The sequence below is a fragment of the Erpetoichthys calabaricus genome, chromosome 11 (assembly GCF_900747795.2).
Source record: "Erpetoichthys calabaricus chromosome 11, fErpCal1.3, whole genome shotgun sequence".
Taxonomy (NCBI): Eukaryota; Metazoa; Chordata; class Cladistia; order Polypteriformes; family Polypteridae; genus Erpetoichthys; species Erpetoichthys calabaricus.
Window position 1 is genome coordinate 23,138,801 of NC_041404.2, and position 25,951 is coordinate 23,164,751.

Genomic DNA, 25,951 nt, shown 5'->3' on the forward strand with positions numbered 1-25,951 from the left:
TGTATGCAACTGCCTTCTTCTTTCTCCTATTTCTCTTAGGAGTTTTCGTTGTGCTCAGTGGAGGTAGCCATGGAGTGTAGGAATGTCTGGCAGTCATTGTGGGAGTTTTTCTGATGCCACCTTTTAGATTTGTTCTTTAGAAAGATAACAAAAGTATGTGTAGAAAGGAGAGGAGGTGTGTGGAACATAATAAAATGAATATGAGGAGAGGAGGTGTGTGGGATCATAACAAAATGAATATATCTGTTAATGATCTTTTTCTTGAGCCCACTGCACAAAGGAACCTTCTTAGATATCTTTCTACCTCATAATATTTGCTGTGTGCAGGCTGCCTAGGTGCTGTGCTACACCAACTCTTCCTGCTGCAAAATTTGAATGTCAGACATCATTGTTATCCATATTACTAACCGAGAATGGTAAACCGGATATGGACGCAGGGACCTGCCCGTGGACGCAGGAGACAGTGCGCAGGCGCCACACAAAGCCCCCCTCCCCAGAGTGAAACGGGAGAGACTACGAACCGTCTGACATGCCGCAAACCAGGCAGGCACGGCTCCAAAAAGAAACCGCTCGACTGACCGAGCTACAAAGTGAAACGGGAAACACCACGGAGTCCGCAGTGGTCCACAATGCACCGCATGATAGTACGGAAGAAGCTCCGTATTAACAATGGGGGGCCCCAGAGTGACACGGGCGGACGCTCCAAAAAGGGAGAATATAATCACCACTGACCAGGTGTCATTGAAACAAAAGCAGGATAAAGCAAGGTTAGAAATAAAAGACAGAGTAGAAAACAAAGTAAAACGTCATAAAGAGGTTAATGAACAGGGCCAAGCACGTGAAGAGCAGGTTACAGATGATGAAAACTGGAATGCAACAGCTTCAAAAAAACCTAGGCACGAAACACATGCACAGCGAGATACAGAATATAAAAGCAGAAAACACGACAGTTAAACGTCCACACCACACAGCGGAGGCAGACCCTGAAAGTGCAGGCGCCTACATCGCGTGTCGGAAGGCGCGGGACAGTACAAAAGGCAAAGGCGCCTACACAGCATGGTAAAACCCGACATAAGACGTCACCGCCATATTGTGAGTGGCACTACTGCGTAGTGAAGGCGCAGGCGTCACCGCCATATTGTGCGTGGCACTACTGCGGAGTGAAGTTAGGAATAATGTGCTGCTTGGGATCGTACAAAACGCCGAACGCGACCCACCGTCTGAAACTGCGGAAGCAAAGCAGGCACAGGTTCAAACCGAACGAGCTCAACTGAAGGATATACAGTACGCCTACAACGCGCGTCCCAAACCGCAGAAGTAGGGCAAGCACGGGTTCAAAACAGCGCAAGCTCCTACAACGCGCGTCTGAAACTACGGCTGCCCAGCGGGCACAGGTTCAAAACGCCGGGGGTAGGCGAGCGAAGCGAGCAGGGGCCGGAGCCCCCTTGTTATTATAGAAACAATGCCATGTTGCCGTCTTACTCTGAACTCTACATTGAACTGGCAATCCTGAAGACAGGTGGAGCTCCTGTACTGAATCATACTGCATCCCACCCCACTTCAATATGGAATATAAAGAACACAAAAGTAAATTTTGGTTTCCCAATTATAAGTGAGGAAAGAGGTGCCAAATGGGCCATCCTATTTTATATCCAAAGTCCAAAAAATGAACAAAAATGAGTATGAGGTGGTTTAACAGAAATTGTTTTTTGCTAGAAGATTATTTAGGCTGTAAGGATTCGCAGTGCATTCAGCTCTCTTAAGTGGGTCAAATTCCAGAAGCTCTGACATACAGGTCTGCTTCTCCAAAGTGAAATGCCATCTTCCACTAGCTTACTGTCTTTATATGTTCCCGACTGAAAGAGGAGGGGCTTCGTACTACAGGGGAGAAAAGAGATGATATACTTAGTGACCATGCCCCCATGAGGTCAGATGGGGTATTGCACTCTTTATTTGAGCCTGGAAGGTAACCCTTAAATGAACATACATTATTCTCAGAGCAACTCCTGGTTTAAACTGTTCCGACTACAGTGGCTCCTTTACATGTAGTCTGATATTTCTAAATAACACTAAGTGGTGAATTAGTTTGTGTTTATCTCTTTTTAATCTATGAAGTGATCCTATATTTTTATCATCTGATGATTTGCATACTCTGAAGTGCTTTGGGGCTCATAAAGTAAAGTACTCTCTGGGGTCTGCTTTCCCTGCCAAGCCCTACATGTTTTCTTTCAAAGTATATATTGGCTGATCTTCTTTCCTATGCACCATATGATAAGCTGAGCTGGCACTGTTATGGCAACTACAATGTTGTGACTGCCGATCCTATACAGTAATCCCTCCTCCATCGCGGGGGTTGCGTTCCAGAGCCACCCGCGAAATAAGAAAATCCGCGAAGTAGAAACCATATGTTTATATGGTTATTTTTATATTGTCATGCTTGGGTCACAGATTTGCGCAGAAACACAGGAGGTTGTAGAGAGACAGGAACTTTATTCAAACACTGCAAACAAACATTTGTCTCTTTTTCAAAAGTTTAAACTGTGCTCCATGACAAGACAGAGATGACAGTTCCATCTCACAATTAAAAGAATGCAAACATATCTTCCTCTTCAAAGGAGTGCGTGTCAGGAGCACAGAATGTCACATAGATAGAGAAAACAATCTCTAGCAAACAAATCAATAGGGCTGTTTGGCTTTTAAGTATGCGAAGCACCGCGGCACAAAGCTGTTGAAGGCGGCAGCTCACACCCCCTCCGTCAGGAGCAGGGAGAGAGAGAGAGAGAGAGAGAGAGAAACAGAGTTTGTTTTTCAGTCAAAAATCAATACGTGCCCTTCGAGCTTTTAAGTATGCGAAGCACCGTGCAGCATGTCGTTTCAGGAAAAAAGATAGCAACGTGAAGATAATCTTTCAGCATTTTTAGGACGCTTTCAGCATTTTTAGACGAGCGTCCGTATCGTCTAGGTGTGCGAACAGCCCCCCTGCTCAATCCCCCTACGTCAGGATCAGAGAAAGTCAGCGCAAGAGAGAGAGAAAGTAAGTTGGGTAGCTTCTCAGCCATCTGCCAATAGCGTCCCTTGTATGAAATCAACTGGGCAAACCAACTGAGGAAGCATGTACCAGAAATTAAAAGACCCATTGTCCGCAGAAATCCGCGAACCAGCAAAAAATCCGCGATATATATTTAAATATGCTTACATCTAAAATCCGCGATGGAGTGAAGCCGCGAAAGGCGAAGTGCGATATAGCGAGGGATCACTGTAATCCATTTTTCTGATCCTGCTTATTCTTTTACAAGGTTATACTTGGATATAAAGCCTGTCTTTTGGCCTCAGATGTAGTGCGTGGACTAGTCTTGAACAGTATTCCTATCCATTTTAGGAACATGGAAACCCACACACACTCTAATCTATCAGTCTTAACCATATGAATCCAATTAATGGGGACAAAGGGAATCCACTTTGGATGTAAAGCAGAAACCAGTCCTGTATGTAGCTATAGTCCATTGCTGGGAACAGCTGCACACACAATCCATCTGTGAATTTATTTTCCTAACTCATGTAGTCCAATTTTAGGGTCACTAGAACCTAAAGGCTATCCTTTTAGCATATCACATGTTACAGGAACAACTCATAGTTGCACCATCACAGGGCTCAATTACATAACAACCACTAACACTTGTGCTTTGTCCATATAAAGTTAACTTTTGACCTAAAGCAAATGTTTCTGGAGAACACTCGGACAAACATGGCGAGAACATGGAAGTTCCACAACGAAACAAACTGGCAGCAGCATCAACAAGTGCATCACCATGTCAGCTGAATGCTTTTAGTACAATTACTCTGTTACACTAAGAACAGACTCTTTTATCCGATAACCCTGGGATCAGACCAGTGCCAGAAAATGAATTTTGCTTGTTTATTTAGGTAATTCTTTTTATAAGTTACCTCACAAAAACACACAATTATAACACACATTTTAATGGCTTTTATGGGCATACGTGAATGTATTTAGATTCAGTACTTTTTAATGTTTCAAAGCATTACTTAAATAATCACAGTAAAATTAAATTTGCATACTGAAAAATCATTACACTGGAGTACAGTAATTGTCTCTACTGTATATGCGCAAATTGTTCTTACACTTTGTTACCATGCATATACTATATGTTATAACCAGTAAGGGGCATTGCAGCATCTCAAACCTCTGACACAACCACCACAACACAAGTCTGTGGTTCAAATACAAGTTTTATTACAATAAATTATCTTACAAAAGACTTTAAAAGTAACAGTCGTATTCTTCTTTTCTCTCTCCTCTAGGCAAGCTTTGTCTGTCCTTTACACCCGACGAGGTCGAGCAGCTTCTTTTATGTTGGGCATGGGAGTACTTCTTGTGCTAGGGCATAGCCTGATGGAAGTACTTATGAGTCAAAAAAAATCCGAAAATGTACAGATGATGGATCACCCCTGGCTGCATCCATGGAAGCCAGCAATGCTATCCATTGGGACGACAGTACCCCTGTGTGCCTTGCAGGTGTCCGCACAGGTAGTGTCGCCCAGGATGGCTGCTATCTAGCGTGTTGGGGGAACAGGAGGTTGTCTGCCCCTGACCTTCCCCTACACTAGCCTCCCAATCAGTTATTGTTCCTCAGTCCAACCCTGCCAGGCTGCAACTGTACCCACTGCCACACTGTCATCTATGCCTGTCTCCTGGATGAGGCAGACGATCTTCACCCTGTTTCTTGTGCTTTTGTCAAGGTAAGGAACCTTGCCATACCCTAGCTGGGATGCCCGCCAATGCGCACCATCCATCACTATATGTTTAAAATTTTTTTCTACAATGAAACATCATATTTAGTTGAGATTGTATCCTTAATTTTTTTTAATACTTTCATTTGCAATGAAACATTACTGTGTTTATTCTAGTAAAACTTTTATTGTTAAGAGTATGAATACTGCTATTACACTTTTTGTAAATATAGTATAAATATTCTACTTAATGAAAATTTAAATGAATAGGGTAAAGGAATATTTGGCATTATTTTGCTTAGTCACTAAACAGTACTGCAATTGCTCCATTTATATAAGTAGTATTTTAAAATAAGATGTAATCAGAAGATGGATCATAATTGTAATTACAAATCAAGGTCTTAACTATGAGGGCAGGAATTAAATAAACAAAGGCCTGGACATGAGAAAAAAATTATAGATTGAGTAACATATCAAGAAAGTCAATAATCAGAAAATTTCACAAAACCTAATTCAAAACACAAGACGTAAGTCAAAGCACAGAAAAGAATCCATAACCAGAGATATATTTAAAGATAATAACACGAGGGCTTTATTTGTTTTGATTTATCTTTAAACCTGGACAATCAAAAGTGTGTGCACACAGCAGTGCAGCCTGTATTTATTAGGTATTTTATAATTCCTCCTAGGAATTGTAATATACATCTGACTAGGATAAGAATTTGTCCTACCTCAGAGTAAGACATGAGAAGTAGTTACGAAGCATCCTACACTCACTCCCAACAAGGAGTACGAGGCCACATTTGTGAATGAATGATATAACGATTTTACAGAACCCTTTGCCACACATTATCACATTGATGCACATGATAGCATTTAATACTTTTTTGATACTACTGCTAAGGCTTCACCATTAAGATAAAGTACTATTACTGCTACTAATAATAAAATTAATGGTAATAATAATAATCTTCAAAGTAACGGGAGAACAAGAAGAAGGAAAACTAATAAGGTTGAATATTACACATGCTACACATAATTATTGCCAATTTGAAACAACATCTAGAATAATACTATAACAAACATCAAAATGGAAAGATCGAGACACACACACACCGAATGAGAGTAAACCCGATAACAGGCACGTTTATTTAACAATGAATGGTCCACAGCCGTACTCTCAGAAGGATCATCCTTCTGCTGTTATGGCCAATGGAAACATCGTGCAAAGTTACAGTTACTGAAACTATCCATGGCTGTAGGTCACGTTCATTCTTACAGTGTTCCCGATCATCCTCCTGAGTTGTGTGCTGTGCATCTCACCATGATCCTCCCATATCCACTGCACAACTTCATTTATCTAATGCACATGTAGTTTCTACCTGCCTTTCTAAACCTTCCTGGGTTTGTAAAGAGTAATATAAATGTCCCCTGGGGTTCGTAGAATGCATAGCTCACTATACCTGTTTGAAATTTCATCTGTCTATTATCCGTCCAGCCCTGATTATCTTCAGGCTGATATGTTGGGTACTACAGTAGAGTTTGCCTCCATGAATACCCATGTGTTGATACTGTGATATCGCTTCTTCACATATGTGTGCTTGTCCATTATTTCAGGCGGAGTGGTGGGGAAATTAATAAATCTGTATTAACACGCATGTTAATGAGGGTGCTAAAAGATTGGCACAAAATTCGAGAAATGGTTGGTTGTAATATATATCCAAACTATCACTTTTTTACAAAGCTGTATTTTTTCCAGGTGCCAAAATAGTAACGTTACCAACACATTCATTTCAGCTGACAGCGCAGTGTTTCTCTGCATAGGTGGATCAATTACATAACGTGTAAGATTTGTGACAAAAATTATTTAAACAATATCAAGCTAACATCTGTTTATGAGTTCATTGTGTTTCCAAAACATTCAGTCTTTCTAAGGATGTATATAACAATCTTTGCCTGAAAGCTATTTTCTGGCAGCTCTTAGTGAGCTAGGACTGCTCACAAGTGCTCCTAAATCATGGTGAAGTTTGGAGTTGTGTCCTATGTTCAGAAAATTAATAAAATGCTTATAATTCTGTTTGTAAGATTTTTGGATTAATTTAGGACTGGTTTCCTACTCTGAGATTCTTGATAAATACAGGCACTGATAATTACCGTATTTTTCACACCATAAGACGCACTTTTTTTTCCTCAAAAGAAGGTTGGAAATGTCTGTGCGTCTTATGGAGTGAGTATTGCGTCACAGACCATGATGTGTATTACCTGACAAAAGTCGACACCCAGGGGTAGAGGGCTACAAAACTCACTGTTACGTTACAGGCATTCCCTCTGTGCTTGGAGGAATGTCAGACTCATTGACTCGGCATCTAATCCTTGCATATGCGTGAGTTGCGAAATGTAAACAAATGTAAACAAAGGCAAGATGGCATCGACATCTCACGAGGGAGCGAAGCGAGTGCAGAAAACAAATGTTTTGCGCATTATCACTGTGTCAGACTTTTGTTGAGAGTGATCAGGAGATCGAACAAGAGAGTGAGGAACTGGCATCAGCTGATCGGGACTCCAGCCGATGCCACCCCAGCTAAGCGCATTCGTGCCGCCGATGCACCTATGGCAAGGTTCGTGTGGGAGGAATACCTAGACATTGATCTGTGGGAGCCAAACTGGCTACCGGATTTCACAAGACAGTATAGTATGGCTTGCTGTTGGACTCGACAGATTACCAGCCTCTGGACTACTTCAGGCTGTTCTTTCCTGAGGCTGCCTTTCAGCTACTGTCAGACGAGACAAACAGGTATGCAGAGCAATTTTTTGAATCGAGGGCTGTGCTTGCACCTCATTCTCATTTTTCAAACTGGAAACCCACAACAAAACACAAGATGAAGGGCTTTGTGGCATTACAAATATAGATGGGACTAGACTGGCGATATAACTTCAGGGAGCATTGGTCCAAACGTGCGTGATGATAGGTACCTGCTCCTGCAAAGTGATTGTGAGCAACTGAGCTTCATAAATTCTGACACTAGCGATGAGGAGTTCTTGGGGTTTCCATAAAACTAGACGAGTGCTTGAACCTTAAAGTCTCTCCTTATTTGTTAATGACAGTGATGATGTTTCTTAATACCGCTGTTGAATTTACATGGTTGAAGTATTATTCTGCTATATTTTATTAAACATATTAATACACCATTTGGTTCAGAATATTTTTTTTCTTGTTTTCCTTCTCTAAACCTAGGTGCGTCTTATGGAGCAAAAAATACGGTAAATTCATTGACCTCTAAAACCACCAAAATGATATTTCTATTATCTTTAGAGGCCAAGGGAAAGGTTGAAAAATGATAAACCAGATCGTTACTCTTGGAAATTTACTTAAATGGAAAAATGTAGTGCATTTTAAAGTATTGTGAATGAACAGAACAATATTGTACTGCAAGTTGCCTTACTACTTTTTTATGTACACCAACCACTATGCTTTACAATATAGTGCTTTTGCATTACAAAATTCTTGTACACTGCTGAGTGTCTGATGAAGATAGAGACAGGAAGATGGTGGTGTTTGACTGGACAATATGTTTTTAATAAACTATGTTATTGTTTTGACAATTAAGTCTGGCCTGTTAAAACCCCCCATCCTTGATTATGACTACTGATGTCCCTGATAGAGAAAAGTGACATGGGCTATGGGTACGGGCATCACAGTGCAATTTGTGAAGATGGCTAAGGTTGACGTGAAGTTTTGTGGAATGGTGATGGTGGCTTCAGACTTCTTCAGCAGCTTTCAGATATCCCCCTATTTGTCTTCATAGATTAAGAACTTCACAATGAATGCAGTGCAGCTAAATAACATTATGCTCTTGTGTATGAACACTGCTTAGAGAAGCATATAAATGCCTGCAAAACAACGTCTGTTACCTTCCATATAACTGTCAGTGTTAGCATGTCATACTCTTCATCTCTCTCTTCCTCTTTCTTTCAATTTGTTAGTTGTTACGTGGTGAGACAGAAGTCCAGAGTTATCAACATTGACTCATGAATACACTTCTTCCACACTGATACTAATAGCCCAATAACAATATGTCTGCCCAATATCTCACTGTGAATATTACAGCCAAGTCAAAACTTTGCTTTGTTTTGAATTTTCTCACTTTATAATAATTTCAGTGTGTGTTTAGACCAAAGTGTGTATGTATATTTATTTATTTACATATTTATTCACTTAATTGCTTAGTTATCTATTTATGTATTTATTTACTTGAACAACTTTTGTAAATGCCAAATTTCCCTATCTATCTATTTTTTATACTTACATTTTTTAGAGATAATTATCTATGTATTCACATTTTCCTTGTCATTGAAATTTAGAAAGACACTGAGTTTTTGGGAGAAACTTTTGGGAAGGAGCTGAGTTTTTGTGAAATTAAAATTATAAAAGTGCTGTTCTTGTGAGTTTTCTGTTCATCTGAATGACATTCACGAGAGTCTGACCTGTGCAAAGATATTCAATAATATTCTATAGGCTTGTTACTATTTATCGGTGTGGTTTTTGAAAACCCTTGGGCTAAAGCACCTCATGACCCCAAAATGAACTAACATTTGTGCCACTATGCCTTTCGGTTTTAAAAGGTACAGCAGGTTCCCTCATCCCTTTAATTACTGTCAGTTGATTTCCAGTTCTTGAAAAGCATTCCAGGCCATCTCTTCATACTCAAGGACTTCTATGATTTCCTGATTTTTGTGAAGTGACATACCTCAGTGAAATGTACTGTAAAGTAATTTAATGCACCAGTGGTCTCTATTGTTTTTGTGACTTTAGTATTTTGTTATTCATTCTTCGATTTACCTATAATTGAAAAGAAACAATGGCAAAAGGATTTAATGTTGTTATCACATGACATCTGTAACCAGACCCATTTCTGATTTTTAAATTTGAGGGGGACAGTTAATTAATGGGCTGCATTGTGCCGCAGTGGTAGTGGTGCTGCCTCGCAGTAAGGAGACCAGGGTTCGCTTCCCAGGTCTTCCCGGCAAGGAGTTTGCATGTTCTCCATGTGCCTGCATGGGTTTCCAAAGACATGCTGAATGAATTATACTAGATTGCCCCTAGTGTGTGTGTGTGTTCACCCCGTGATGGACTGACGACCTGTTCACAATTTGTTCCTGCCCCCCTATGCTAGTTGGGATAGGCTCCAGCACCCCCACAACCCTATTCAGTACTGAGTGGGTTATAAAATGACTGGCTGACAGTTAAGTAAATCCTTTATCACTTACAGTATATTTATTTCTAGGTATGGCTCAGTAACTACAACATTAAATCATATTGTATAATATAAAGCTTTAAAGGAAGTGCCAAACCATTCTGAGTATATGGAAGTTAAGTAATGGATATCAAAATTGGTTCTAAATTTAATTGAAAGTCAGTGAACTGACTTAAGACATGTATACAATCATTTGTCCATCTAATTGTTATTTACTCTTCTGCTGCACTTCAGATAAACTGTAGTGTAGACCGAGAAGGAATCAATAGTAATTTGGTCTCTTCCATGAAAATAGATGATGTGTTTTTCCCAACAGTATGTTATCTTTTGCCATTCTACTGAGATGGAGAAGAGATTTTTTTTTGTTAAATACCGCTTTAAGTCAACTTATAATCGGAAATTTTTCAAACAAATAGGTTGTTGAGTCTACCAGGCTTGTTCGGTTAGGTGATATTTAAGTGCTCTTGATATTGCATTCAAATTTTTTAATTTATTGTTTTGTTTGTTTGTTTTATTTATTTATTTTATTTGTAGAAAGTAACATTGCAAACAATCAAGACTAACTTTTATAACAAAGAAAATAACATTACATACAATTGGGTCAAACTTAACACACCATATTTCAACCCCTGCCTGAGAAAAAGATATTTTTAAAACCGTACCTAGTATAAAGTGCATTGCTAATACAAACTATTAAGTCCAAACCATTTAAATCTTGTAACTCTGGATGGTATCTTTATACAGACGATCAACATAGGAGCGAAAATTAATATTATGCCTGCAGTTTGCAAGATCCATAATGGTGACGTATACAGAACATTGTAAATGATGAAAAGAACTCTCTACATCTTCAGATTTGTAATGCCCTGTATGTTCTTGTTTACTGTCAAAATTATTTATGATAGAATCTATAATGGGCAGCACCAGCCAAGGTAGGGCCTCACACTGAAGGGGAAGCACATTTTTATTTACAGACGTATCAAAACAGATTTGGCTCTCTAGAACTTGTTTTAGGACACCTGGAGGAAAGCAGATTTCTATGGATAAAAATAGCAGCCACTGGCAGTTAACAGGACTGACCTGACCTCCATGAGTTTTGAATACTTTTTGTAAAAGTGGAATGGAACCTCTTTGATCATGTAGGTTTCTTTCTGTCTTTATGACTCCATTTCCTCATACTCCTCTGCACCAAAACAACACAGGCGGTCTTAAGTGGGTCACAATAACAAGAAACATGGTTGGGACCCACTTCCTGCAAAATTATTTTGTTGTTCTTTTATAGAATGATAGATTCAATGTCAAATTAACAGACTACTGTGAAGTTCTTACTTTCTTGAGTAAAATTGAATGCACTGGTCAAAATTCTTACAAATCTCATGGTAGCGCATATGCCCATATGTGCACTGATATCAGTCTGAGTGGCCTGCTTGCATGTAGCAGGATTGCTACTGTATGAATTATTTTTCCTTTTTGTCATTCTTTTGCTGTATTTAAATCATAATTTCATCAAATAATAGAATATTAATGTCATTTTGGCAGTAAAATAAAACATTTGTAGTTGTATATTGTATTTGTCATTTTTGCAATCGTCAAGCTTTCACCTGTATTTTATATTTGTAAGTCTTTTGTAGTACCACCATTACCAGTTTGTATCTCCACAACAATTTTTTGGTTGCTGTGTTGGTAGAATGCACTTGATCAGCAAGGTTAAAAAGGTGCAAAAGAAGTGTGACTTTTTAATTGCCTGCCCAAATTAAGGCGGTATGCAGTAAGTCTCTAGTTCCATTCATTACTAGTTTACTTTCAAAGCTTCGGACTTTATAGTATCGACATGCCACACTTTTCCTGTGTCAGCTGTCTTCATGCTGTATACATTGTGTGGGGGAGATCTTTCTTTTTACTATTTTATGAATTATAGCAAAGGCTGCTGAAGCCATGTGAAGAGTAGTGATAAGACATTGTGAGAAGAGGTATCTTGTGCTCAGCTGTATGTCATTTACCAGCTATGAGGTAAATGTCTTGAGTTTGCAAAGCATTAACTTTATTACAAATGGTTAACATAGCTAAAGATAATTTTCTGCCACTTCGTACATGTCAGCTGACGATTGGTAGCATGTTTATTTTGTGAGCAAATAAAGAAATCTAGGTACATTTTATATCACAAAAGATAAGATTTTTTACTACCACAGGGAGATGGAGTTATTGTTTTCTGTTTTTCCTCTTTCTTATTAATAATGACGTAATGTGTAATAGGAAATAGAATTCTACCATTTAATAAAATCTGCTTATAACCCAGTATGATGTTAATTTACATGTTCCCCTGTCTGATTTGTTTGCAGTTTAGTAGTTTTAAAATCACTCTAAACAGTTAACTCCCCATTAGCACCAAAGCCTAAACTATATAGTGGGTTTGAACAAATTCATACCAACAAAAACAAAGTAACTAATTACCTTTACTTACTCAAAAGCACTGTCCTGTTCTCTTCTTATCACATTCTTAAAAATAGCTGTTCCATCATCTATAGGAAAAATTGCACTTCATTCTATTTAATCGTGGTATGGCTCTATCCATTAAATTGCAGTGCTTTTTTTCATTTTATTTTTTAACTTCAATGAGTACTGGTTGTGTATTGGTATTGACAACTTCATGACAGTTTTTTTTTGATGATTTTTATATATATATATATATATATATATATATATATATATATATATATATATGTTTCTTACCCATTGTACTTTGTAGTGGTGAGTGAAAATATGCTTTAATCTCATGTTTTCATTCAGAATGGAGAGACATAATGCTTATGACATGATTGAAGTCAGTAGTCACCAATGCTATGCAATCATAAACCATGTGAGAAACATTCAATGAAAAAAGACAAAAAAAATCTCAAGTTACTGTTACTGTGTAATCCACACATCTGTTATCTAGTCATATACACAAAACATATAAACATGTTATATGTGGTAAAATATACTGTATATTCATTTATATCATAAACCTTTCAGTTAGACAAAGAAGAAATAATGAAGAATTTGAAATTGCTGCTTAGTGAACAATAGCCTTGTTAGCTTAACAGCAAAATCTGTCTGTTTTATGGGTAAACTTGTTAAGCATGTTAGTTTGGTATCTTTTTGACACACATATATATTTGATTAAAGGTTTCTACTGTGTTTATTATTTGTTTTTGTGTGTTATACAGTATATGTTTTTCTAAGAAACAAGTAATGCATAATTAAAATGGTGATGCATGTTTCTAATTACACTGAAAGAATTATGAGAATGTCCAGCTAGTACACTGAGGGGGAAAAAAAAGAACAAAAAAAAAACCTATATAGTAAATTTATATTTTTACAGCAAAAAAGCTGTAGTGCAACCAATGATTAAAGTGATTAATACTGACAAGTGCATGTATATTTACATTTAATCTGTGTTTAACTAGCAATATCAAATAATTGAGATATAGAAAAATAAAGAAAAATTAGGGTACCTTGTTAAAGAGATAAATAAAAATAACATCAGTATCTGAATCGACCAATTCAATAACATGAAATCCTTGATTGGTATCGAAAAAAACAAATCGGAGCATCCCTATTGACAACCAGTGAGCACTCACATGGATGTGCAATGCATATAATGCAGCTATGACAAATAATAAACACAGGTGTTCTTAAGAGGCTAGTCTATTGATATCTGGTATGTTACATACCATGACAGAATGAAAAAAAGAAAATAGATAAAGACAGAGACTTTGGCTGAACTCACTATATCTGTAAAGCATCGTAATGTGCTGGCTCTTTCAGTTAGCTTGTTATTGGCTGTCAGAAAAAGGGGCAAGCTCATGATACTTTGGAAATGGGAACAGTTATAGAAATTCATCAAGGAGTGGTCTGATTGAATATGCCCTGTGATTTCTAGTTGTGTAATCTGACATCTTCAGGTGATGAGATCAACTGCAATTGTTAAGTTTTAATGTCTCCACCGACTTGAAGTCATATAGTGTGCCACCAGGCTTAACTTCCTGCATGTTGTATGACTGGGGAGATTTGCCATGTGCTTTAAAACATTACTGATTGACTGGACAATGCAGAAGTGTAACTAAATACATTTTATTTTGGAGTGATTCGTTGCAATGTTCTCGCCTCATCCAAGGTTGGAACCTATCAGTGCAACAGGGATAGTTTTGTATTGTTCAAATAATTTCACCAGTCGCTCAACCGATAGTGGAATGGTCACAAGCTCACAAATGGAGCGATTTTTCCTGTTTTATTAAGTTAAATCGTGGGGGATTAATAAGTAATAAACAGATTATCTGCAATCCCACACAGAAATTCAAACCCTGCTAAAACTCACGGAACAAACTTTAACTGGCATCTTTCTTTTTCTGAAAATTAGCTGTAAAGAAAATTCTTCTGACTTTTTGCATCTTTTGAATTGAAACTTGATTCATTGAATAATTTATCATCCCCTCACACCTGTAGTAAATTAAAAATGCACTGAAACAAAATTGAACCGCTTATTAGTCCTGACCATAATTATTACTGAGCATTGTGTTTTCTTTGAAATTGAGTAGCAGGCCCTAAAATGTCTGTTTTTAACACAGTCGATTCAAAGACACAATTTGCACCACTTTTTCCAAAATGTTCACTCTACTGTCATAGATGAAGATGCCTAAAGTTTTCTAGCAACACAGCGAGTTTCTGACATATGGCCATTTTAGACTGGCTGCCTGTTAACACTGTTTCATTAAAGTGGCAACAACCACACTAAGCACCAATACATTTTTTGTTTTTGATTTTTTTAACCAATGGTGCAATTATATTATCACAGTTAACCAATGGTATGTGAGCATGTGAATCTGTTAAGCAATCATCAGCAAGCTGCTTTCTGTAAGTTGCAATGAGCATGCTGAGTGAACATCTCAAAGTGTCTATTCAAGATGGAATCATAGCTAAAGCAATGAAAAAAATTAAATATATATGGCAATGAGCTTAGGTGGAGGAAAAGAGGGTTGAATGCCTCGGTACTTGCTTTTTGGAAATTAAATTAACCTGGTGCTTTTTTCTGCATTGTGCATTCTAAGGAACTATAGTTAAAGGTTGTGATGTCTGCCAATGCAATGAAAAAAAAATTAAAAGTACATGGCAATGAGCATGGGTGGAGGAAAAGAGGGTGAAAAGCAATGCCTTGGCACTCTGCTTTTTACAAATTAAATAAACCTGGTGCTTATTTCTGCATTGAATGTTATAAGGAACTGTAGTGTGCCCTTTCTATGAACTTGGAGCAACTTTACAAGTCTGGTCCCTAATCATAATGTACCTTTTGAAGCATATTAAGCCACCAAGAGTCCATTGAAGGTTTATTGCCTATAGTAGCTCATTAAGTAGGCTTACACAAGGGCTCCCATAACCGTATACTGCACCAGTGACTTCGCAGTTATAGAGGTGAACTTTGACACAGAGCAGGGCAGACTGGATATTACAGGTGTTTATGATAAGAACAATCCAGGCAGTTCTTTGTATAGGGCAAGGTACAGCAGTATATCATTTGTCCTGTTGTTCCTGGCAGGTGGCTTACAAGAAATGGAGCAGCTTCTCAAAAGCAACAACAAGCTAATTAACCTTGACAGTAGAATCTGACTTGATAAAAGGAGCAGAGATTCAATAACTCGGTCATGAACTTACAAAACCTCTAACAGTGTCAGTGCCTTTTTTTTTCATTTTCATAGTTAAACTTTCCTCATAACCCTTTTAAGAGCACTGTTGGCTGAATTTCTTTTGTCAGAAGTCTGTCAGCTTGCTTAATGAAATTCCATTTACTTAGGTGAGATGCATGCAGGGAGGGCCAAAAGAATGAACAGTCCTACTGTAAAAGAACAGAGACACTGAGAAGAGTATATGCTGTGTATCTCAGGGTGTTAAAAGTAAACAATGGTTGTTTTTCAAAGCTCTAATTTCGACACTGTATTACTCCAGACACACTATGCAATATTGTGGTATTTTACAAATCTGTTTATGTACATCACTTCCAGAATCAACAAATTCTAATTCCTGAATGTTTAGTTTCAGTCTTTTAAAGATGCCCCATTCATAACTCATTTTGGGACAGATTTTCCACACATGGATCTATTGTTGTAGCAATAACAAGTTTTAAAAATTTCTATCATTATCATGAAATGCCACAACTATTACGCACTGACTGGTTCCCTTTTCTTATTAAAAGGAATGGAACACGACTGTTTTTTCCTTATTCGTTTTGTTAACCCACAATTAAATACACATAAATCTGAGCGGTTAGTAACTGATCAAAGTAAATCTGAATTTGTATGAAGGGGATTTAGCTGGTCTTACAAAGTTTAATCATTTTGGCACATACCTTTGCTGCTATGGTGGTGAACCCTAATATTTGCTTGGCCTCTGTGCTGTGTGCAGTCATTGAGTGTGGCTGGACCTGGGGGAGCAAACTCTGCATGTTGCTTTCTCTGGGTCCAGACCACCAACGTCTTCGGCTCAGAGACTAGCACCGTGTGTGGAGAGAGCCGACTTATTTAGGTCTTTAGGGTTGGAAGTTAAAGATATTCATACGTGAAAATGGTCCACACAAAGAAACATGTAATGAAACGTTTTATAAGAAAATGCAAAGGCAAAACAGAGAGAGGTGGATTTTGCAATGAAATGCAAAGACTAAAAAGAAAAATAGGAACAGAGGGTTAGACCCTTAAATAAAACCGTGCATTACAAACAATAAAAAGAAGGGTTGAACTCTCCAGATAGCCAAATTTCATATCCAGGAGTCAATGTTGTGCTCTCTGAATAGCACAGACTGTTAATATTTCAGATGTTTCCTCAGATCTGTTGTATTTAAGTCCATTGCAACCATTTACCTGTTATTGAAAAAAAATCCCCTACATATTGTAGCACTGCCATTTTAATGAGCATTTTCTGTATCAGTAATGCTCCTTTTAGGTAACTCAGCCAACCCTCAATTTTACACACAGCCTGCACTTTTACAGGGTTGCTGACTTGACACACTTTGCCTAAAATAATAAGCGTTATTCAGGTCAGCTTTACATTTTTGCTTCAAGGGTAAAGGAGAACAAAGAATCAGTTTAGTTTAGTCCTGTAAGTTAGTCAATTGACCACCTGCTCCCTCACATCAGTTGCACACAGTTGCCATCCAGTGTTGGCTCCAGCACACTCATATCTTCCTCCAGCTGTGTTCCCTAACCCCCCCCCCCCCCCCCTTCTTGCCATGTGCTTAACTATACCCTATACATTGCATGCTTTACTTTGTCATTTTTAATTTAGTAGTTTCCTAATAAACACCCAAACTCATTTAAAGATATTTTGAAAACTGCTATGAATAAAGGTGCCTATTAAATAATACAACAACAACAACAACATTTATTTATATAGCACATTTTCATACAAAAAGTAGCTCAAAGTGCTTTACATAATGAAGAAAAGAAGAATAAAAGACAAAAAAGAAATTAAAATAAGACAACCTTAGTTAACATAATAAGGAGTAAGGTCCGATGGCCAGGGTGGACAGAAAAAACAAAAAAAAACTCCAGAAAGCTGGAGAAAAAAATAAAATCTGTAGGGGTTCCAGGCCACGAGACCGCCCAGTCCCCTTTGGGCATTCTACCTAACATAAATGAAATAGTCCTCTTTGTAGTTAGGGTTCTCACGGAGTCACTTGATGCTGATGGTTATACAGACTTCTGGCTTTTAATCCATCCATCATTGTTGGAACATCATGGTGCTTTGGGTAGATGGTGGTGGCACAAGCCACCACCAATAGGACACCGGAAAAGGAAACAGAAGAGAGAGTAGGGGTTAGTACAAATTTTGAATGAATAGTTATTATAATGAATTGGATATACAGAGTGTCAGGGTTAAATTACAGTGAAGTTATGAGAAGGCCATGTTAAAGTAATGTGTTTTCAGTAGTTTTTTAAAGTGCTCCACTGTATTAGCCTGGCGAATTCCTACTGGCAGGCTATTCCAGATTTTAGGTGCATAACAGCAGAAGGCCGCCTCACCACTTCTTTTAAGTTTTGCTCTTGGAATTCTAAGGAGACACTCAGTTGAGGATCTGAGGTTGCGATTTGGAATATAAGACGTCAGACATTCCGATATATAAGACGGGGCGAGATTATTTAAAGCTTTATAAACCATAAGCAGAATTTTAAAGTCAATTCTGAATGACACAGGTAACCAGTGTAGTGACATCAAAACTGGAGAAATGTGTTCGGATTTTCTTTTCCTGGTAAGGATTCTAGCAGCTGCATTCTGCACTAACTGCAAACGATTGATGTCTTTTTTGGGTAGTCCTGAGAGGAGTGCATTACAGTAATCTAGCCGACTAAAGACAAACGCATGAACTAATTTCTCTGCATCTTTCAATGATATAAGAGGTCTAACTTTTGCTATGTTCCTTAGGTGAAAAAATGCTGTCCTAGTGATTTTATTAATATGCGATTTAAAATTCAGATTACAATCAACGGTTACCCCTAAGCTTTTTACCTCCGATTTGACTTTTAATCCTAATGCATCCAGTTTATTTCTAATAGCCTCATTGTATCCATTATTGCCAATCACTAAGATTTCGGTTTTCTCTTTATTTAATTTGAGAAAGTTACTATTCATCCATTCTGAGATACAGGTTAGACATTGTGTTAGCGAATCAAGAGATTTGGGGTCATCAGGTGCTATTGATAAATACAGCTGTGTGTCATCAGCATAGCTGTGGTAGCTCACGTTATGTCCCGAGATAATCTGACCTAATGGAAGCATGTAGATGGAGAAGAGCAGCGGACCCAGGATAGAGCCTTGTGGAACACCATATAGAATATCATGTGTCTTTGAGTTATAATTACCACAACTAACAAAGAATTTTCTCCCTGCCAGGTAGGATTCAAACCAGTTTAAGACACTGCCAGAGAGGCCCACCCATTGACTAAGGCGATTCTTAAGAATATTATGATCAATAGTGTCAAATGCGGCACTCAAATCTAAGAGGATGAGAACAGATAAATGGCCTCTGTCTGCATTTACCCGCAAGTCATTTACTACTTTAACGAGTGCAGTTTCTGTGCTGTGATTTGTTCTAAAACCTGACTGAAATTTATCAAGAATAGCATGTTTATTGAGGTGCTCATTTAACTGCATAATGACTGCCTTCTCTAGAATTTTACTTAAGAAAGGCAGGTTAGAGATGGGTCTATAATTTTCAAGAGCAGAGGGGTCGAGATTATTTTTCTTAAGTAGGGGTTTAACTACCGCAGTCTTAAGACAGTCTGGGAAGACCCCCGTATCTAATGACGAATTTACTATGTCAAGAACATTATCAATAAGCACACCCGATACTTCTTTGAAAAAATTTGTTGGTATTGGGTCAAGGGCACAGGTGGATGGTTTCATTTGAGAAATTATTTTATGTAAATCAGGTAAATCTATCCTAGTGAAAGACTCTAATTTATTTATTATGGAGTACTGGGGTTTCGGGGGATCCTTAGTGTTGGGAGATATACTATGTTATTTCTAATATCATTAATTTTTTGATTGAAAAATACAGCGATAGCCTCACAGGTTTTACTGGAAGTACTTAGGAGGCATTCCTTTGAGTTACCTGGGTTTAACAGATGATCAATTGTCGAAAATAAGACTCTGGGATTACTAGCATTGTTATTTATAATCTTAGAGAAATAGCAGCGCCTCTCAAGACGGGCTGTGTTATTGTATTCTGTTATTTTAACTTTTAATATCTCATAGTCAATAGTTAGTTTAGTCTTCCTCCATTTACGCTCAGCTCTACGGGCATGTTCTCTTTAAATCTGACACTCTTTGGGTCTTCCAAGGTATAACAATGCTATAAGATTTTTTAACTGTCTTTTCAGGTGCAACTATGTCAACAGCAGCCCTCACTTTAGTATTAAATCTTTCCACCTTACTATTTACATTCTCCTCGCTATTATAGTTGGCACTATAAACGGACTGATTGGTTAGAATGTTTGTAAGTTTTAAAGTTGCTGATGAGTCAAAGAAGCGTTTTTTAACAATATGCTTCTCATGAGTGTTTTCTATCATTATTTCTATATTAAAAAGTAGAAGAAAATGGTCTGAAAGACCCGTATCAATGACCTGCTTTATATCAACTTTTAGTCCTTTAGTAATTACTAAGTCTAACGTATGACCTGCTTTATGTGTAGGCTGATTAACGAGCTGTCTCAAATCAAAAGAGTCCAGGAGGTTCATAAATTCTTTTACTTTTTGGTCACATTGATTATCTATATGAAAATTAAAGTCGCCGACTATTAAGAGTGCGTCATAGTTCGTAATTAAGATTGACATCAAGTCAGAGAATTCCTCAAAAAAAGACGCGTTGAATTTAGGAGGTCTGTACACGGATAATACTAGAACGTGAGAATCTCCCTGAATAATAATGGCGAGATACTCAAAAGACTTGAATTTACCAAAACTGATATTTTTACATTTTAACCTGCTAGAGTAAATGTTTGCTAGCCCTCCACCTCTCTTTCCTTGGCGATCAGCACGAGTAAAACTGTAATCCGGAGGCGCAGATTCGATTAAAACAGCTGCGCCATCTGAGCTAAGCCACGTTTCACTTAGTGCAATAAAATCTATTTTATTATAGACTATTATATCTATTTATTATAGACACCCTTCTCCTCATTATCATTATGAAGGAGAAAATACTTAATGATTATTGCTGTGTATCATTTAGCACATTCGTCTAATTCATTTCTAAAATTAACAGAATCTCAATTTTTATTAAAGAGAGAGAGAGACAGGTAGGATAAGGATAGTCAGCTCTGTCCTGTCTTGCACAGAGTATCAGTATTGGCAGTCCAGTCCAGTTTATCATCCAGCTGGACTCCCAGATATTTATAGGTCTATACCAGGGGTGGGCAAATTCATTCCTGGAGGGCCGCAGTGGCTGCAGGTTTTTGTTCCAACCCAATTGCTTAATAAGAAGCACGTATTGCTCTAGAAACATGTCTGCTTCATTTTAGTTATCTCCCTCGTTAAGATTATGAACCCTTATTGCTTATTTAAGTCTTAAACAGCTGCATTCTTGGTTTTTAACTGCTCCTTATTAGCAATAAGATGCAAATGACAAAAGAAACCAGCAGTTATCCATTTTGCTTGTTACCCTTTACACCTGTGTGTATTTATAATTCACTATTTGGTTTAATTAAATACTTGGAAGGAAAGAGAAGAGAAAAAAGTGAAGGATTGAGAATTACCCATCCGTTTTACACTTCAAAGTATTTGGATGATATCCTTAGAATGGAAAAAAAAATCTAGGATATGAGAATGACTTGACATAGCAGAGTTAAAGCACTAACAAGCCATGAAATGTAATTATTGGCAAGGATTGTTTTCTAATTAAGCAACTGGGTTGGAACAAAAACCCGCAGCCATTGCGGCCCTCCAGGAATGAATTTGCCCACCCCTGGTCTATACCCTATGCACACAGTCACCTCTGATAATTTCCCTGACAATTATTAAATTATTATGAATTAATTAAATTATTATAATTAAATTATTAAAAACTGATAATTTATCTGAGAATTTCCCCTTGGGGATTAATAAAGTATCTTATCTATCTATCTATCTATCTATCTATCTATCTATCTATCTATCTATCTATCTATCTATCTATCTATCGATTATGCCTTCTGGCCCCTAGGAGCAAAAAGAAGCACAATTTGGAAAAAGGCAAAAAAATTAAGTAGCTGTGTTTAATGTGTTTGAGCAATTACAGGTGGTTTTGTGAGTTTCTCTTTTGTGAATTAGCAGAGTGTGCCATACCCCACTTTCTTTTTACATTGCTTTGTGCTTGCAGTGAACCCTGCTTTTGTGAATGGCTATATTTTCAAGTGTGGCATTCATTTGAAAGTAGCGGTTTTCATATGTGTCTTTTAAAGGACTCCATGCTTAACAGATACACTGTAAAGAAAACACAATAAATATTGATAACACATTGCCAAAAACAGTACACATGGTTCAAGCATATTATATACTGTATGTCTCACCTAGATGGTTTAACCTACATAGAATACAATTGAACATTAATGTCAGGCAACATAGTTGTTAGGAATTTTCCTTGGTGTCACATTCATACACATAAAGTAAATACAGTTAACAATACAATATTCAATACATTAGACTATCACATTATATAAAGTCATAAAGAACAGCAATATATTGCACAAAAATACAAATATATAAAACTGATGAATTCCTCTCATGCTCATTAGCTTAGCTTATCATGTAAGCTTTTATATAGTGGTTTGGACATTGGGAAGTAACAGACATGAATCAAATAGTCAATGTCAGCTTTATTTATATAGCACATTTAAAACAACATAGGAATGCTGTGGCCAAAGTTCTTTACAATAATAGAATTAAAGAAAAACATACAATTAACACGAATAACATAAACAGAAATAAAATAAATGAAGATAAATAATAAATAGAAGTAATGTTACATAATCACAATGAGGAAACCATCAGTATTACTGAAGGTCACGGAATGCAAGTGAATAGAAATGAGTCTTTATAATCTTGTTTTGAACAGTTCAATTGTAGAGGACTCCTTTATGTAATGAGGTAAAGAGTTCCACAGTCGAGGAGCAGCAGCTGCAAAAGCCATGTCCCCCTTAGTTTTACACTTGGTACAAGGGACAACAAGAGACAACTGACCAGAAGATCTAAGCACTCTGGATGGCTGGTGTAAAGCACACAATTCAGATAAATAGGCAGGAGCAAGCCCATGTAAAGATTTAAAAACTAGCAACAATATTTTAAAATCAATTCGAAAGCTGACAGGCAGTCAGTGTAAAGAAGCTAATATTGGAGAAACGGAATCAGACTTTCTTGCCCCAACCAGAAAGCGAGCAGCAGCATTCTGGACCAACTGTAGCCTGCGTATCAGGGATTTGCTAATCCCAGATTACAGCGAGTTGCAGTAATCAAGGCGAGAAAAGATAAAAGCATGAGTAGCTTTCTCAAGATCTCTAGAAGATGATAAATGCTTGAGCTTACCTAATAGACGAAGCTGGAAAAAGTAACTCTTGACTACAGAATTAACTTGTTTCTCAAAAGAGAGGTTACTGTCAAAGATAACACCAAGATTGCAGACTTGAGGTTTGCAAAAGACAGAGAAAGAGCTGAGAAATCCAACACCAATTTGGGCTTTAGCTGATGGACCCACTATAAGCACCTCTATTTTATTTTGATTCAGATCAAGAAAATTATTAGCCATCCAGGATCTTAGTTCAGAAAGACAGTTGTGCAGTTGATTCATTGCAGAGTTGCAGACAGGAATATAAACCTGTGTATCATCAGCATAGCAGTGAAAAGAAATGTTAAATTTCCTAAAAATAGCTCCAATAGGGTGAAGGTATATAGAGAACATAATAGGACCCAAAATGGATCCCTGAGGAACACCACATTTAAGAGGAGCAGAAGACAAAAATGAGGAATTTAAAGTCACTGAAAAGTGTCTACCAGTTAGATATGACCTGAACCAGTTAAGAGCAGCCCCTTTAAGCCCAACAAGATGTTCAAGCCACAACAGCAATATCTCATGGTCAATAGTGTCAAAGGCAGCAGTCAAGTCCAGGAAGACAAGGACTGCAGCGCCACCCGAGTCAGTAATAATAGAGATGTCATTGAATACTTTAAGGAGGGCCATCTCAAAACCATGATAACACCTAAAGCCAGATTGTTAGATCTCAAATAAATTATTGGAGTTAAGGTGATCAACCAATTGATTGTAAATAATTCTTTCTAATATTTTAGCCAGAAATGGCAATTGGGAAATCGGGCGAAAATTGGCTAAAACTCCAGGATCTAATTCTGCCTTTTTTAGACCGGGACACACTGCAGCATGTTTTTAAAAATGAGGGCACAACCCCCACACTAATAGAATCATTGATAATGGCTAGTAAAGATGGGCCCAGAACATGAAAGGCTTCCACTAAGAGGCGTGGTGGTACAATATCAAGAGGGCTGGGAGCTGGTTTAAGGGTGTCAATAGTTCTTTTTAGCTGTGAAAGTGAGACAGGATCAAAAGATTCAAATACAATACCATGGTTAACAGTAGGTAGTTCATAGTCAGTTGGAACAATACCACAGCAAATTTTATCTATTTTACTGACAAAGAATGAAAGAAATTGCTCACATGAAAGAACCGTGCTATTTAATTCCATCACTGAATGAGGGTGAATGGCCACATTAATTGAATTAAATAAGACCCTAGGATTCTTAGAATGACAGGAAACTAAATCAGCGAAGAAATCATGTTTAGCTTTCTTAACTGCAAACTGGAAGTTGAATAGAGAAGTCCTAAAAATCAGTTTAGAAACAATCAGACCATCTTTTTTCCAGCGGCATTCCATAGTTTGACAGACGCGCCGCAGCGATCGTGTAGTTTCATTTAGCCAGGGAGCAGGTCTTCCCTTATTACAGCGTATCTTGAGCGGAGCAGCTGAGTGTAATAACGTTTTTCAAGAAGAATTAAATTCTAAGACAGAATCATCGATATAGTCATATTAGACATGCACATCAAGACTAGAGAATATGGTTTTAAAATCGGATATAATAGAAGAATTTAAAAAGCAAGGCAGCGTGAAGCACAATTAGTAGTAGGGACATCTACAGTAATATTCAAATCCATCATTATAGAAAAGTTATCAGTAAAAGAAACCTCGCATAAATCAATATCATTAACTGAAATATCAGTTGTAAGAATGAGATCAAGGGTGTGACCGAGAGTGTGATGGCATATTAATATGCTGGATAAAATCAAATGATTCCAATAGTGATAAAAAGTCATTAACCAAAGGTTTTGATTGACAGCAAACATAAATGTTAAAATCACCAACAATAAATACTTTGTTATGGGAGAAGGTGATATCAGCCAGGAGATCAGAGAATTCAGAAATGAATATATCATTAATTACAGGAGGTCTATAAACCACAGCAAACAACAAAGAAGGGGAGCTGCACACTTCAAAAAGTTGCAATTCGAAGCTACTAAATGAACTCTTTGTAAGTCTCCGACACAAGAACATACTTTTAAAAACAGTGGTAATGCCCCCACCACGACAAGTCAGCTGTGGAGAGTTTAAAAATGAATAACCTGATGGTACCAAGTCGGTAAAACATGAAGAGTCATCATTTACAATCCAGGTCTCAGTGATGAAAAAGAAATCCAGATTATTTGAGATAATAAAGTCTTGGAGAATAAAAGTTTTATTAGACACTGACCTAACGTTCAAGAGAGCAGCCTTGATAGAAGTAGAAGAGCTCATTGCGGGGTGAGCACGGGTGAGCGTGTGAAGATTAGCAGCGTTTACTCCCCGAGAGCACACCGAGGAAAAGTGATGCCGCCTTGAAATGGAGAAATTAAATCCGGTGTCCAACGCCCATGAACCAGGGATGGAGTCCTGTGCAGGAGAGGATGGGTCGTAGGCAACTCGCAGACATCAGGAAACCAACCTCTGGGACATGAGTTGGCGTTGTTTAACAGCAATGCCGGCTCTTTCTCCATGTCGGCAGCAGGTGTGTTTGCGTCTCCGAGAGGCATTCAGCTCACTGATACAGGTGAACACCGGCGTCCAGGTGAAGAAGTCAGCAGATGAATAAAACAAAGGTGGAGGATCACATAATATCCCAACAGGAGATGAAAATTGAGAGGAAAGCAAGCAAGAAAATATGTTAAGTAAAGAATCACGATCGTAGGACAGTGGCCATTGAGATAAACTAATACAAAAAAACAAAGGTAAAACATAGATTAGCGAGTGAATGCAGTAGAGAAAAAATTTGTGTCTAGTAGTTCTTGCTTTTAGAGACTAGTGTTATTTCTGTGAAGGAAATGGTTACCCTAGCATTTTCTCTTTAATTAT